Source organism: Schistocerca serialis, chromosome 3 (assembly GCF_023864345.2).
Source record: "Schistocerca serialis cubense isolate TAMUIC-IGC-003099 chromosome 3, iqSchSeri2.2, whole genome shotgun sequence".
Lineage (NCBI taxonomy): Eukaryota > Metazoa > Arthropoda > Insecta > Orthoptera > Acrididae > Schistocerca > Schistocerca serialis.
Window position 1 is genome coordinate 529,476,973 of NC_064640.1, and position 13,237 is coordinate 529,490,209.

Below are 13,237 nucleotides of genomic sequence, written 5' to 3' on the forward strand. Positions count from 1 at the left end.
TTCTCTGCCAATTACCTCAGCCCCCGCTCTCTACTCATCTCCTCTTCCCACCTCTCTCTGCCTATCTATTCCTCCCCCTGTCGTTTTCAACCTTGTCCTCTTTCCCTTCTCTGTCCATCTCTTCCCCCCCCCTCACCCCCACCCACCACCCGCCGCTCTCTCTCTCTCTCTCTCTCTCTCTCTCTCTCTCTCTCTCTCTCTCTCTTTCTCTTTCTGAACTTTTTACCCGTGGCTTTGCCTGCGTACGCACATGTCAAATATATTTCACCTATATTTAACATGTTTCAGACGTATTTGTACACATATTTCGCCTTGTTTTTTATTTCGTCCTGCAGTTTCATTTTCACGCAGTTCAATATTTGTGACATCATATCTCCTGAAATGTGTGCTGTAGCAATGACATAATTTTGCATGTATTTCAGTGGTATATGCGGCTACTGTCTGCGAAATCTATTATTAATGGGGTTAATAGTAAAGAAGTAATAAATTAAAACTTCATGCGTGACATGGCAGCTTTTCACACATCTCACTGCTTATGACGTCATATGTCCTGAACTACGTGTCGTACAATGACATAATTTTACTGGTACATTCCGAGGTATATGTGAATACTGCCTGCAAACTGCGTCGCGAATATAGGTAGTAGTAAAGAAATAAAAAATTAAAACATCATGCTTCATGCTGCAGTTTTACTGCATGAGCAGCCAAAATGTAGTAAATAATAAAGATTTTTTTTTTTCCCTTTCATCAATTTGTAGGATCGACAACGAGAAAAAGTTTTTTAAAGACTTAAAATTATGTGTAAAGTTTGGTGAAAGGCATGAAAAAATACTGGGTGACCTAGTTATGGATATTCGCGTGTCGTTGCATATACTGAGCTTTCACCTCGCTCCCCCCTCTTTTGATAGGGCGGTGGTTCTTACCCCCACAGCGATGACTTCCAGACAGTAAGTGATATGCGTTTTGGTGAAATCGGTCCAGTGGTTTAAGAGGAGATGTTGAACACACACACACACACACAAATATATACGTTCATCCAGTTTTATACACTCCTGGAAATGGAAAAAAGAACACATTGACACCGGTGTGTCAGACCCACCATACTTGCTCCGGACACTGCGAGAGGGCTGTACAAGCAATGATCACACGCACGGCACAGCGGACACACCAGGAACCGCGGTGTTGGCCGTCGAATGGCGCTAGCTGCGCAGCATTTGTGCACCGCCGCCGTCAGTGTCAGCCAGTTTGCCGTGGCATACGGAGCTCCATCGCAGTCTTTAACACTGGTAGCATGCCGCGACAGCGTGGACGTGAACCGTATGTGCAGTTGACGGACTTTGAGCGAGGGCGTATAGTGGGCATGCGGGAGGCCGGGTGGACGTACCGCCGAATTGCTCAACACGTGGGGCGTGAGGTCTCCACAGTACATCGATATTGTCGCCATTGGTCGGCGGAAGATGCACGTGCCCGTCGACCTGGGACCGGACCGCAGCGACGCACGGATGCACGCCAAGACCGTAGGATCCTACGCAGTGCCGTAGGGGACCGCACCGCCACTTCCCAGCAAATTAGGGACACTGTTGCTCCTGGGGTATCGGCGAGGACCATTCGCAACCGTCTCCATGAAGCTGGGCTACGGTCCCGCACACCGTTAGGCCGTCTTCCGCTCACGTCCCAACATCGTGCAGCCCGCCTCCAGTGGTGTCGCGACAGGCGTGAATGGAGGGACGAATGGAGACGTGTCGTCTTCAGCGATGAGAGTCGCTTCTGCCTTGGTGCCAATGATGGTCGTATGCGTGTTTGGCGCCGTGCAGGTGAGCGCCACAATCAGGACTGCATACGACCGAGGCACACAGGGCCAACACCCGGCATCATGGTGTGGGGAGCGATCTCCTACACTGGCCGTACACCACTGGTGATCGTCGAGGGGACACTGAATAGTGCACGGTACATCCAAACCGTCATCGAACCCATCGTTCTACCATTCCTAGAACGGCAAGGGAACTTGCTGTTCCAACAGGACAATGCGCGTCCGCATGTATCCCGTGCCACCCAACGTGCTCTAGAAGGTGTAAGTCAACTACCCTGGCCAGCAAGATCTCCGGATCTGTCCCCCATTGAGCATGTTTGGGACTGGATGAAGCGTCGTCTCACGCGGTCTGCACGTCCAGCACGAACGCTGGTCCAACTGAGGCGCCAGGTGGAAATGGCATGGCAAGCCGTTCCACAGGACTACATCCAGCATCTCTACGATCGTCTCCATGGGAGAATAGCAGCCTGCACTGCTGCGAAAGGTGGATATACACTGTACTAGTGCCGACATTGTGCATGCTCTGTTGCCTGTGTCTATGTGCCTGTGGTTCTGTCAGTGTGATCATGTGATGTATCGGACCCCAGGAATGTGTCAATAAAGTTTCCCCTTCCTGGGACAATGAATTCACGGTGTTCTTATTTCAGTTTCCAGGAGTGTAATATGTATACATGTTTGTATTTAAATTAAACAGAATGTCTGTCATAAAAAGTAAGTTGTATGGTTGCCTTGCCTGATCACCTCGATGCCATACCTTCAGCATCAATGAAAAAACTATATAGTAAATTGTAGCTTACCTATTATCAGACACGATGCCAGCAAATACGGCAGAATAACAATTTGTAGCCACGACACACTTACGGCAGTCCATGTCTGTCGTTGACTGGATGATGCGGCACTACACTGTATCCGGGGATAAAATTAATTCCAGTTAAGCACACAACAGTCAAACAAACGCCAGATATCTTTCGTTCGTTAGTGCATGTATAATGCATGTGCATTTCGTATTTCGATGAAATTTTAAATTTTTTAAAACGGTTCCCTTTTGAATTATCGTTGTTTTTACTGAACAGACGATACTCTATAGTATCATCATGACTTCAAAATGAGACGACAAGAATTAAAAATATTCGCCCAGCGTGGGGCTCGAACCCACGACCCTGAGATTAAGAGTCTCATGCTCTACCGACTGAGCTAGCCGGGCAGACGTCCTGTGTGTAACAAGATCTTGCAGAAGTTGCTTTACTCCAGTCCAGGTAGAACGTGGACAATTTTTTTAAAAAAGTATTTAATAATAGTTGAATAATGAAAATCTTTATCGGATTGTATAATTATGTAAAAATGGGCTTAAGATAGTCTCATTTGTGATCGTAATCTAAGGCACATAGGTAACAATATGAAACTTCATATTTTAACAATTTGTGTTTAATTTCGTATAAAGCAGCAACATGCGCTTAGATTAGATTAGATTAGATTAATACTAGTTCCATGGATCATGAATACGATATTTCGTAATGATGTGGAACGAGTCAAATTTTCCAATACATGACATAATTAGGTTAATTTAACAACATACTTAAGTTAATATAACAACTTTATTTTTTTTAATTTTTTTATTTTTTTAAATATTTTTTTCTTTTTTTTCCTTAATTTATATCTAAAAATTCCTCTATGGAGTAGAAGGAGTTGTCATTCAGAAATTCTTTTAATTTCTTCTTAAATACTTGTTGGTTATCTGTCAGACTTTTGATACTATTTGGTAAGTGACCAAAGACTTTAGTGCCAGTATAATTCACCCCTTTCTGTGCCAAAGTTAGATTTAATCTTGAATAGTGAAGATCATCCTTTCTCCTAGTATTGTAGTTATGCACACTGCTATTACTTTTGAATTGGGTTTGGTTGTTACTAACAAATTTCATAAGAGAATATATATACTGAGAAGCTACTGTGAATATCCCTAGATCCTTAAATAAATGTCTGCAGGATGATCTTGGGTGGACTCCAGCTATTATTCTGATTACACGCTTTTGTGCAATAAATACTTTATTCCTCAGTGATGAATTACCCCAAAATATGATGCCATATGAAAGCAATGAGTGAAAATAGGCGTAGTAAGCTAATTTACTAAGATGTTTATCACCAAAATTTGCAATGATCCTTATTGCATAAGTAGCTGAACTCAAACGTTTCAGCAGATCATCAATGTGTTTCTTCCAATTTAATCTCTCATCAATGGACACACCTAAAAATTTGGAATATTCTACCTTAGCTATATGCTTCTGATTAAGGTCTATATTTATTAATGGCGTCATACCATTCACTGTACGGAACTGTATGTACTGTGTCTTATCAAAATTCAGTGAGAGTCCGTTTACAAGGAACCACTTAGTAATTTTCTGAAAGACAGTATTGACAATTTCATCAGTTAATTCTTGTTTGTCAGGCGTGATTACTATACTTGTATCATCAGCAAAGAGAACTAACTTTGCCTCTTCATGAATATAGAATGGCAAGTCATTAATATATAATAAGAACAACAAAGGACCCATGACTGACCCTTGTGGAACCCCATTCTTGATAGTTCCCCAGTTTGAGGAATGTGCTGATCTTTGCATGTTACGAGAACTACTTATTTCAACTTTTTGCACTCTTCCAGTTAGGTACGAATTAAACCATTTGTGCACTGTCCCACTCATGCCACAATACTTGAGCTTGTCTAGCAGAATTTCATGACTTACACAATCAAAAGCCTTTGAGAGATCACAAAAAATCCCAATGGGTGGTGTTCGGTTATTCAGGTCATTCAAAATTTGACTGGTGAAAGCATATATGGCATTTTCTGTTGAAAAACCTTTCTGGAAACCAAACTGACATTTTGTTAGTATTTCATTTTTACAGATATGTGAAGCTACTCTTGAATACATTACTTTCTCAAAAATTTTGGATAAAGCTGTTAGAAGGGAGATTGGACGGTAATTGTTGACATCAGATCTATCCCCCTTTTTATGCAAAGGTATAACAATAGCATATTTCAGTCTATCAGGGAAAATGCCCTGTTCCAGAGAGCTATTACACAGGTGGCTGAGAATCTTACTTATCTGTTGAGAACAAGCTTTTAGTATTTTGCTGGAAATGCCATCAATTCCATGTGAGTTTTTGCTTTTAAGCAAGTTTATTATTTTCCTAATTTCAGAGGGAGAAGTGGGTGAGATTTCAATTGTATCAAATTGCATAGGTATGGCCTCTTCCATTAACAGCCTAGCATCTTCTAATGAACACCTGGATCCTACTATATCCACAACATTTAGAAAATGATTATTAAAAATATTTTCAACTTCTGACTTTTTGTTCGTAAAGTTTTCATTCAATTTGATGGTAATACTGTCTTCCTCTGCTCTTGGTTGACCTGTTTCTCTTTTAATAATATTCCAAATTGTTTTAATTTTATTATCAGAGTTGCTGATTTCAGACATGATACACATACTCCTGGATTTTTTAATAACTTTTCTTAATATAACACAGTAGTTTTTATAATTTTTGATAGTTTCCGGGTCACTACTCTTTCTTGCTGTCAGATACATTTCCCTTTTCCAGTTACAAGATATTTTTATACCCTTAGTAAGCCATGGTTTGTTACAAGGTTTCTTATGAGTATATTTAACTATTTTCTTGGGGAAGCAGTTTTCAAATGCATTTACAAAAATGTCATGAAATAAATTATATTTTAAATTGGCATCAGGTTCATGGTACACCTCATCCCAGTCTATCTGCTGTAGGCTTTCCCTGAAATTTGCAATTGTTAAATCGTTGACTGAACGTACTACTTTGGAGGACTGTTTAGTATTGATGAATGGAGCTATGTCATATATTGTAACTAGCTGTGCACCATGATCAGAAAGACCATTCTCAACAGGCTGAGCATTTATCTGGTTAAACTTATCTTGGTCTATAAAGAAGTTATCTATCAGTGAGCTGCTATCCTTTACCACCCGAGTAGGGAAATCAATAACGGGTGTCAAATTGAAAGAACCGAGTAATACTTCAAGGTCATTTTTCCTATTACCCTCTTTCAGAGAATCTACATTGAAGTCCCCACAAATAATAATTTGCTTCCCCCTGTCTGACAGATAGCACAACAAGGAGTCCAAATTTTTCAGAAATAGATGAAAATTTCCTGATGGGGACCTATATACAGTTACAATTATAAATGTGCCTTTATTTAATTTAAGCTCACAGGCACATGCTTCTATATGTTTCTCTACACAAAACTTTTTTGTTTCTATACTTTTTGCACAATGATAACTTTTGACATATATGGCAACTCCTCCTTTCTCCATATTTTCTCTCATTACATGTGCAGAGAGCTTATATCCACTTACATTTACCTTATCCATATCAGTAACAATGTGATGCTCAGACAGGCATAGTACATCTATTTCATTCTCAGCTTCTAAATCTTCTAAACAAACCAGAAGCTCATCTACTTTATTCTTTAAACTCCCAATATTTTGATGAAATATACTTACATTATTTTTAATTATACTTTTCTGAGAACCTTTCCTTATTCTAACATTTGCAGTACTCTCCTGTCTGAGTTTCTCATTGTGCTTAGGCCTAGTTCCTATACCAGTGGTCACACGGTGTTCAGAGAGGCAGATTATGTCAACTGGGTTGGGTGACTTTAATTCATCAATGCAGTTACCTAGGACTGAGATACAACTTGGTGGAGATAAAATTTCTGGTGATTGGTGAAAATTTATAATTGATAGCTGTGATTGGTGATCCAATGTGCTAGAATTGTGCTGTTTAATTTCTTTCCTAAACTGAAGATTTGTTTCAATCCTGACCTCTCGTAGAACTTGACATCTTTCTGTCTTACCTATCCTAAAAAAGGTGCTGCTCCAACACCTGTAACCACTGGTATTTTACTATTCATGGCAGTGCCTCCCCCCTTTAAATTTCCTGCTATTACCCCAGCCAGTTTCCCCTTCCCTTTCCTGTTGATATGTAGGCCGTGCCTGGTATAGTCCCACCTACTGAGATCATCAACAGGAACCACACCAATATGAGCCCCCGCACCTGACCCAAGCAGCCGTTCCAACTCCAAATTAACTCTCCCAACAGAAGAGTTCAAATGAGGCCGGTCATGGCGTCTCAGGACAGATACAAATTCAACATTGGTGTGTCTCGATGCCGACGCAATCTTTACCAGGTCACACTCTATACTGTACCCAGGATCTCTGTCGATGCTGTTCCCTGGCCCTCCCACAATAACCACGGTGTCTTCCCTGGTAAATCCTTTACAGAGTGAACCTAAATCCTCTGTCACCTGATCCAGACTAGCACTTGGTTTGAAAAAATTTGTGACCTGGTATTCTGGTCCTAATTCCTCCTGCAGAAGTTGGCCTACACCTCTGGCATGAGAACTGCCTAACAACAAAACTTTCTTCCTTTTCAATGACTTTCCTACATTCTTTTTCAATTTCCTATTGAAAGTTTGTTGTGTCCTGTCTACACCTACCTCTGCTTGAGGCTCATCAGTTTCTAACTGAAGCAACAGGTCAAACTTATTTTTGACATTCACCACAAAACTGTCAGACTTAGTTCTAGGCCTGTTCCTTCTGCTACCTGTTGCCACTTCCCACCTCTCTTTGCCCTTCTCCCTCCTTAACCTGTCCAGATCTTCCCTAGCCTGATCTAGCTCAGCCTGAAGGGCAGCAATTTTCCCCTCCTGTTCCACTATCTTCCTATCTCTGCTGCAAATCCTACATAACCACTGATGAGCCTGATCCACTTTCCCAACACCCACGCCACTGCAGTCCCCCCAGTGAAAAAAACTACTGCATCCATCACACCAAACCCCGGAACTAACAATTCTACGGCATGTCAGGCACTTCTCACTCATGGCAAAAATAATACTTTAGCTAGAATAAATCATTTAAATTACCGAAAATCAAAAAAGACGTTACAAGAATTAAGCCTATTCACGAATGTATATAAGCAAGTTTCTGATTTAAAATTCCGCTGTTTTTCTGAGATCTGTATTAAAACAATGAAGGTATACGCTATTTATTATATATTTCACTCGATGGAATGAAAAAAAGGACAATTAAACGAGATACTTTAACTTTGATTCTCCAAAAACGTTACGAGAATTAGGCCTATAAAACAAATGTATATAGGCAAGTTTCTGATATAAAGTTACGCTGTTTTTCTGAAATCTGTATAAAAACAATGAAGTTATACGCTATTTACGGTAGTTTACTTATTTGTTACCGAGAAACTAGTTAAATTACCGTGAAACAAGAAACAAACACGTTTACAAAATTTAAGCCTAAGCGCGACTTCGCGAAGTTACGATCTTTTCGTGTTTTCTAAAAAAATACGCAAAGAAAAGTCAAACCTTTAATGGCAAGACTAAACGATACACTAATGCACGTATTTAATTTGTTGTCGGCGTTAAACTAAATTATATTCCTGTCTAAATCACTTAACTTTCTGGAAATGGTTTCTGGCGTCACTTACTCGGCGGCCATCTTGGACTTGGATCAGATTTTTCTCGAGAGATCATTGAAACTCTCGTCATACCCAAACAAACATTTGAAAATTGCATGTTTTGGTTCACGGGCGGGTCACACTGAGAAGGGTAGCAAGTGGACTCGCTAATTACACTGGCGTCGCACGGCACGCGAGAACGACAGCTTTACTTTCGCTCCGGAGGAAGGCGTATCCGCATTTTTGCGCCGAGCGGAAATATCACCGCCAGCGGTGGGGACTGAAACCGGTACCTAAGCTGCAGCGACCTGCCACGTTTAACACAGAGACTGCACCTAGCCTCAAGCAGGCCATCGCACTGTCAAAGGCAAATATTTTTGACACTTATTTTATGTCGTAGTCGAGGAATACTGTGTTAAGACGACATAACTCATCAAATCGCCTTTGTTTAAGTGTCATAATTTGTGACAATATCGAGCTCATTGCAAAGAACAAACCCCAAAATCAGATTGCTACTGTGCCAGGTCGATTCCTGCTCCAAACCATCTAATAAGAAATTCGCTGCGAAGTCTCTATATAAGATAAAAGTGATAAAGATGACGCAGGGAGACTGACACCACATTTCCAAGAAATTCCTTAGTAGACGTTGTTGTTGTTGTTGTAACCGCTAGTGAGATCAGTTTACTCGCAAGTTTTTGTACTTCAGGAATGGAAACTAGAGGAGAGATTTAATAAATTAGAACCAAGTCAATTGAAGGAAACTTTTCACGATTTTTAGTAGCAGGTACTAGTAGATACGGACCTGGTAGCTTATAATTCACATTTAGATTGTGGAATAGAAATGTTGTAGGTTATGTGGTCGAATAATGGCTTCTTTCGCTAACATCTTTGCTGAAAATGGGGGTGCAGCATCTGTCGCTATGGAAACAGACAGATGACCCAGCCTTACTCTGGGACAGATACCGCGATATTTGCACAGCTAACAGAAGTCTATACGATTTTATTTTACAGAAAAATGTCGAGAAAACGCATTAGGACAACAGACAGGGGAAAATGGACTGCAGAAGATCTAATAGAGGCCGTGAGTCTAGTCGAAGAAAATGTAGTGCTAAAAGGAAAGCAGCTCGAAAGAAAAATATACCAGAACGAACATTAAGGAGAAGACTTGCCACGCACAATTTCAAGAAAACAGGGTCTGGACCATCATTATACTTGGTTGAGATTCAGAAAGGAAGTTAGTTGGCCATGTAAAGAAACTGCAAGCATGTGGCTTTGCTCCCAAACCGTCAGACCTCAGGCAAATAGCTTTCAATTTAGCTGATCAGATGGGACTGAAGCTTCTCTCATTTTTAGAACGCAATGCAGACTTAAAACATCAGAAAAGCCACAGCGTTTGGAGTGAACAGAGACGAAGTCAGTTCTTGCTTTGATCTACTGACAAAAACGTTGACAGAAAACGGTCTTTTGGATAAACCAGGTAGTACCTACAACGTAGACGAAACTTGTCTACAGTTACACAATGAGCATTAGAAGGTTGTGGCGGTAAAAGGAAGCAGATGTCCATGTTATTACTTCTACTGTAAAAGGAGAGACAATAACAGTTATTGCGGGCTGCAATGGTGAGGGAAATTTCTTCCCACCTTACTGTATTTACAAAGTGCTAAATAAAAAACAAGGCACTGAAGACAACATACCTCCAGGATCAATTGTTATCAGAAGAGAATCCGTTTATGTCAACACTGATATTTTCATGGATTGGTTCAAAAAACACTTGGCCCTGCTCTGCTTCTGCTAGATGGTCATGCCTCTCATATGAATTCTGTCACCCTTTTGGATCTGTCTGTTGAGAACGAAGTGTCGATAGTTTGTTTGCCTAGTCATACAACACACTTTTTTACAGCCACTAGACCGATCATTTTTCAAGCCGCTAAAATCTTCCTTTAAAGAGGCTTTTCATTCACGGATTGTAGCTAATGGAAGCAAAGGAAGAAGTATTACAAGACAGCAGTTTGGAGAGTTGCTCTTCAAAACGTGTACTAGTGCTGCAACTGTCCATATGAATGTCCCGGATTTAGAGCTACTGGAATTATCCCGCTTGATAGAGCAGAAATTCCTAACCATGTCTTTGTTTTAGACATTAATGATACTCAGACTGAGCTCGCAACTACTGAAGATGTCTCTAATGATTTGGTTCCACATCAGCCATCAACATCACCGCCTGAAAAATACTTGTTAACAGGACACCCTTCTGATTGCAAACATTGCACAAATTTGGCTACTGTTCGACCAACTGCGCACGGCAGCTGACGTTCAACTGAAATCTCAGTGGCTGCTCATGGAAAAACTCCATCAAAATTGCTGGAACAGGTTTCACCTATTCTTGCGCTACCTCAGAGAAGTAAATCCAAAAGAAAACATTCAGCAATGAATCTAACATGCGACGAGTTTATAGCAACAAAAAGAAAGAAAAGCAGTGAAGGAAAGAAGAAAGGAAAAGCCGGTGCACAAAAATGTAGCAGCTGAAAGAAATCAAATCACCAAAACTAGAGGAAAGAAACCTCCAAAGAAACGTCTGTTTGAAGACGCAGTTTCTAAATAAGATGAAAATGATGTTTCCCTACACAATAGTTCCTGCGATGAATTAAATTTTGAAGAAAACGAATGTGTAGAGTGCCTTGAACTTCATCAAGAAAAGTCGTCTAGCTCTGACTGGATTCAGCGCGTAGGATGTTCTTGATGGTTTCATGAATCATGCTCTCACTACGAGAACGTGTGTTGTTGTGTGGACGATTTAAAAATAAACATGAAAAACAAAAATAAAAAATGAATGTCATGCTCAATGTCTTTTGCAATTGTCCATCTGCCCCTCTCTTCTGCGGCATCTTGTCTGCCATTTAATATTTTTTTGAAATTTACAAGCCATTGTACGAGTATATCATAAGAACGTTTCTTCGTTATAGAATTTTTTTGTAATACGATCATTTCTGTAACAATAAACAATGTTCAGACCACCAAGCTTGTCTAAATCTATAGCGATTTAAGTGTATATGTATTGGTAAGAATTAATTTGAAAAAATATGCGGCTTTTGTCTCGTCTTTACCTTACGTTTTGGCAATCAGCATGTACCACACTCTGCCCTTATCTGAGCTGGAGAACGGTGTCCCACAAGGTAGTGTTTTAATTGTAACTGCCAGCATCACGCCAGAAGTTATATGTCCTGCCCAGTATTGCTTGTTTGTCGACGACTCCTGTGCCTTTTGTTCCTCCTCAAGCCTTTCAACAACAAGTCATCAGTTGCAAGAACGGACAGAGAAGAGGGATCTGAATTCTAGAACGAGAAGTTTGTGTGCCTTCTTTTTAACCGTTCACATTCTGTCTTAAACTTACCTGTGTTGAACATGAGGGATGGTATTCTTAATTTTACAGATACAGTAAGCTTTCTGGGCCCCACGTTTGATTTCTTAACTTACATGGTTGTCACACTTTATGGACCAGGAAAGATGGTCCCTCTAAGCACTCACTATTTTAAGATGTCTTAGTCATAATTCACGGGGAGCAGACCGAATTGTCTTCTCCAGTTTTACAGAACTTCCGTGCGATCTTTGATTGTTTAAAGGTGCATGGTGTATGGGTCTAAAAGACCGTCCCAAACCGATCCTTTGTGATGAGGCTGGTACCACCGCTTCAGATGAGGTGACAACTCTTCATTATACGACAGGTCTATAACCAATATCCACGCCAACACACCTGCATTCCCTGTTATTGCTCAGCCACCTGTCGAAAGTCTTTTTCACCATCGACAACAAATTTACAGTTTTACAACAACGTGAATTCGCTGTGAAGTATTGACTTTGGAGATGGGTGTCGTTGGTTTTACAGTTTTACAGCAAGGTTGGAGCAGATCTCAAGCTTGGCTCGTACAGAGGCCCAGAATTTTTTTAGACTTAGCGAATTTTAAGACAGATTGCACTCAAGATTTTACGTTTCAGTCTTTTTAAGATTTTAGATAGGCATCACAGTTTTATAGTTGAGAATACTGAAGGTTCCAAACAAGGGAATTCCACTGGTTGATCATTAGTGTTCCCCGATCGTGTCTTCAGGATTCACCTTCCTCGTGGATATACATTATTTACTGTAGAGCTCCATCCGATCCTGAAGGTACGGGAGCAAATGAGGCGTCTTCAGGGGAAACAGTTTGTTACACATCTATCTGATTAGTTCTGATGGTAATAGATTGGTAATTTGTAATTGCATTGAAGCTAGTAATATTTGTTTTTGTTTCAGTTGTGTAAGTATTAGCACTCAGTCAAATTATATTGCTGGTTAAGAAGCATGCAGATAGGTGTAATATGCTCTATAAGGTTCTCGAGCTTGATGTCAAATTTATCTTTCCACGGTTTCAGAAACTTTAATGAGGCTATTCTCCATTAGTGGTGATCGGCGTCAAATGCACAATAAACGATCCGATATCAAACCCAAGAACATTGTAAAGAACTATTACTTTGCTGTTTGTCTATGTAAGACGCATATATTAACCTGAAACCGCACAAACTGTTTTTCCATAAGGTGTATATGTACATCAGATTTTCAAGTGGAGCCAAGATGTGGTATTTAATGTTTTGCGGAATTGCATAAAAATACCAGTTAGACATTATTGTCAGTTTTTCAGTTTTTCAGTAATATGATTTTAATCGCCAGATATACAGTTACGGCATAATCTGTTCTAGAGGTTGACTGTGCAATTTTATTCCAGTCTATTGTAATAAGTACGAGTACTTGCACTAAGAAGAGCAATTGAAATAACAAGTTCACGAGTAAAATAATTACAAATTAAGTCAGACTTCGGCGTAAAATCATTTATCCTATGGGTTGAAAGTGAAAGGCACGCAATACCGTTTCCGCGACGAATGATTTCGTAACTCTTGCAATTA

The 13,237-nt window shown here is 40.2% G+C and overlaps 1 protein-coding gene and 1 non-coding gene across 3 annotated transcripts in view; one reads left to right on the top strand and one right to left on the bottom strand.

Annotated features, from left to right (window-relative positions):
- The window catches only part of LOC126470408 (pancreatic triacylglycerol lipase-like), a 472,913-nt gene that overhangs the window by 266,257 nt on the left and 193,419 nt on the right, over window positions 1–13,237 (top strand). The gene's annotated exons all lie outside the window — the stretch shown is intronic.
- On the bottom strand, window positions 2,942–3,014 carry Trnak-cuu (transfer RNA lysine (anticodon CUU)). Its single transcript has one exon. It is a non-coding gene; the product is annotated as a tRNA-Lys (tRNA).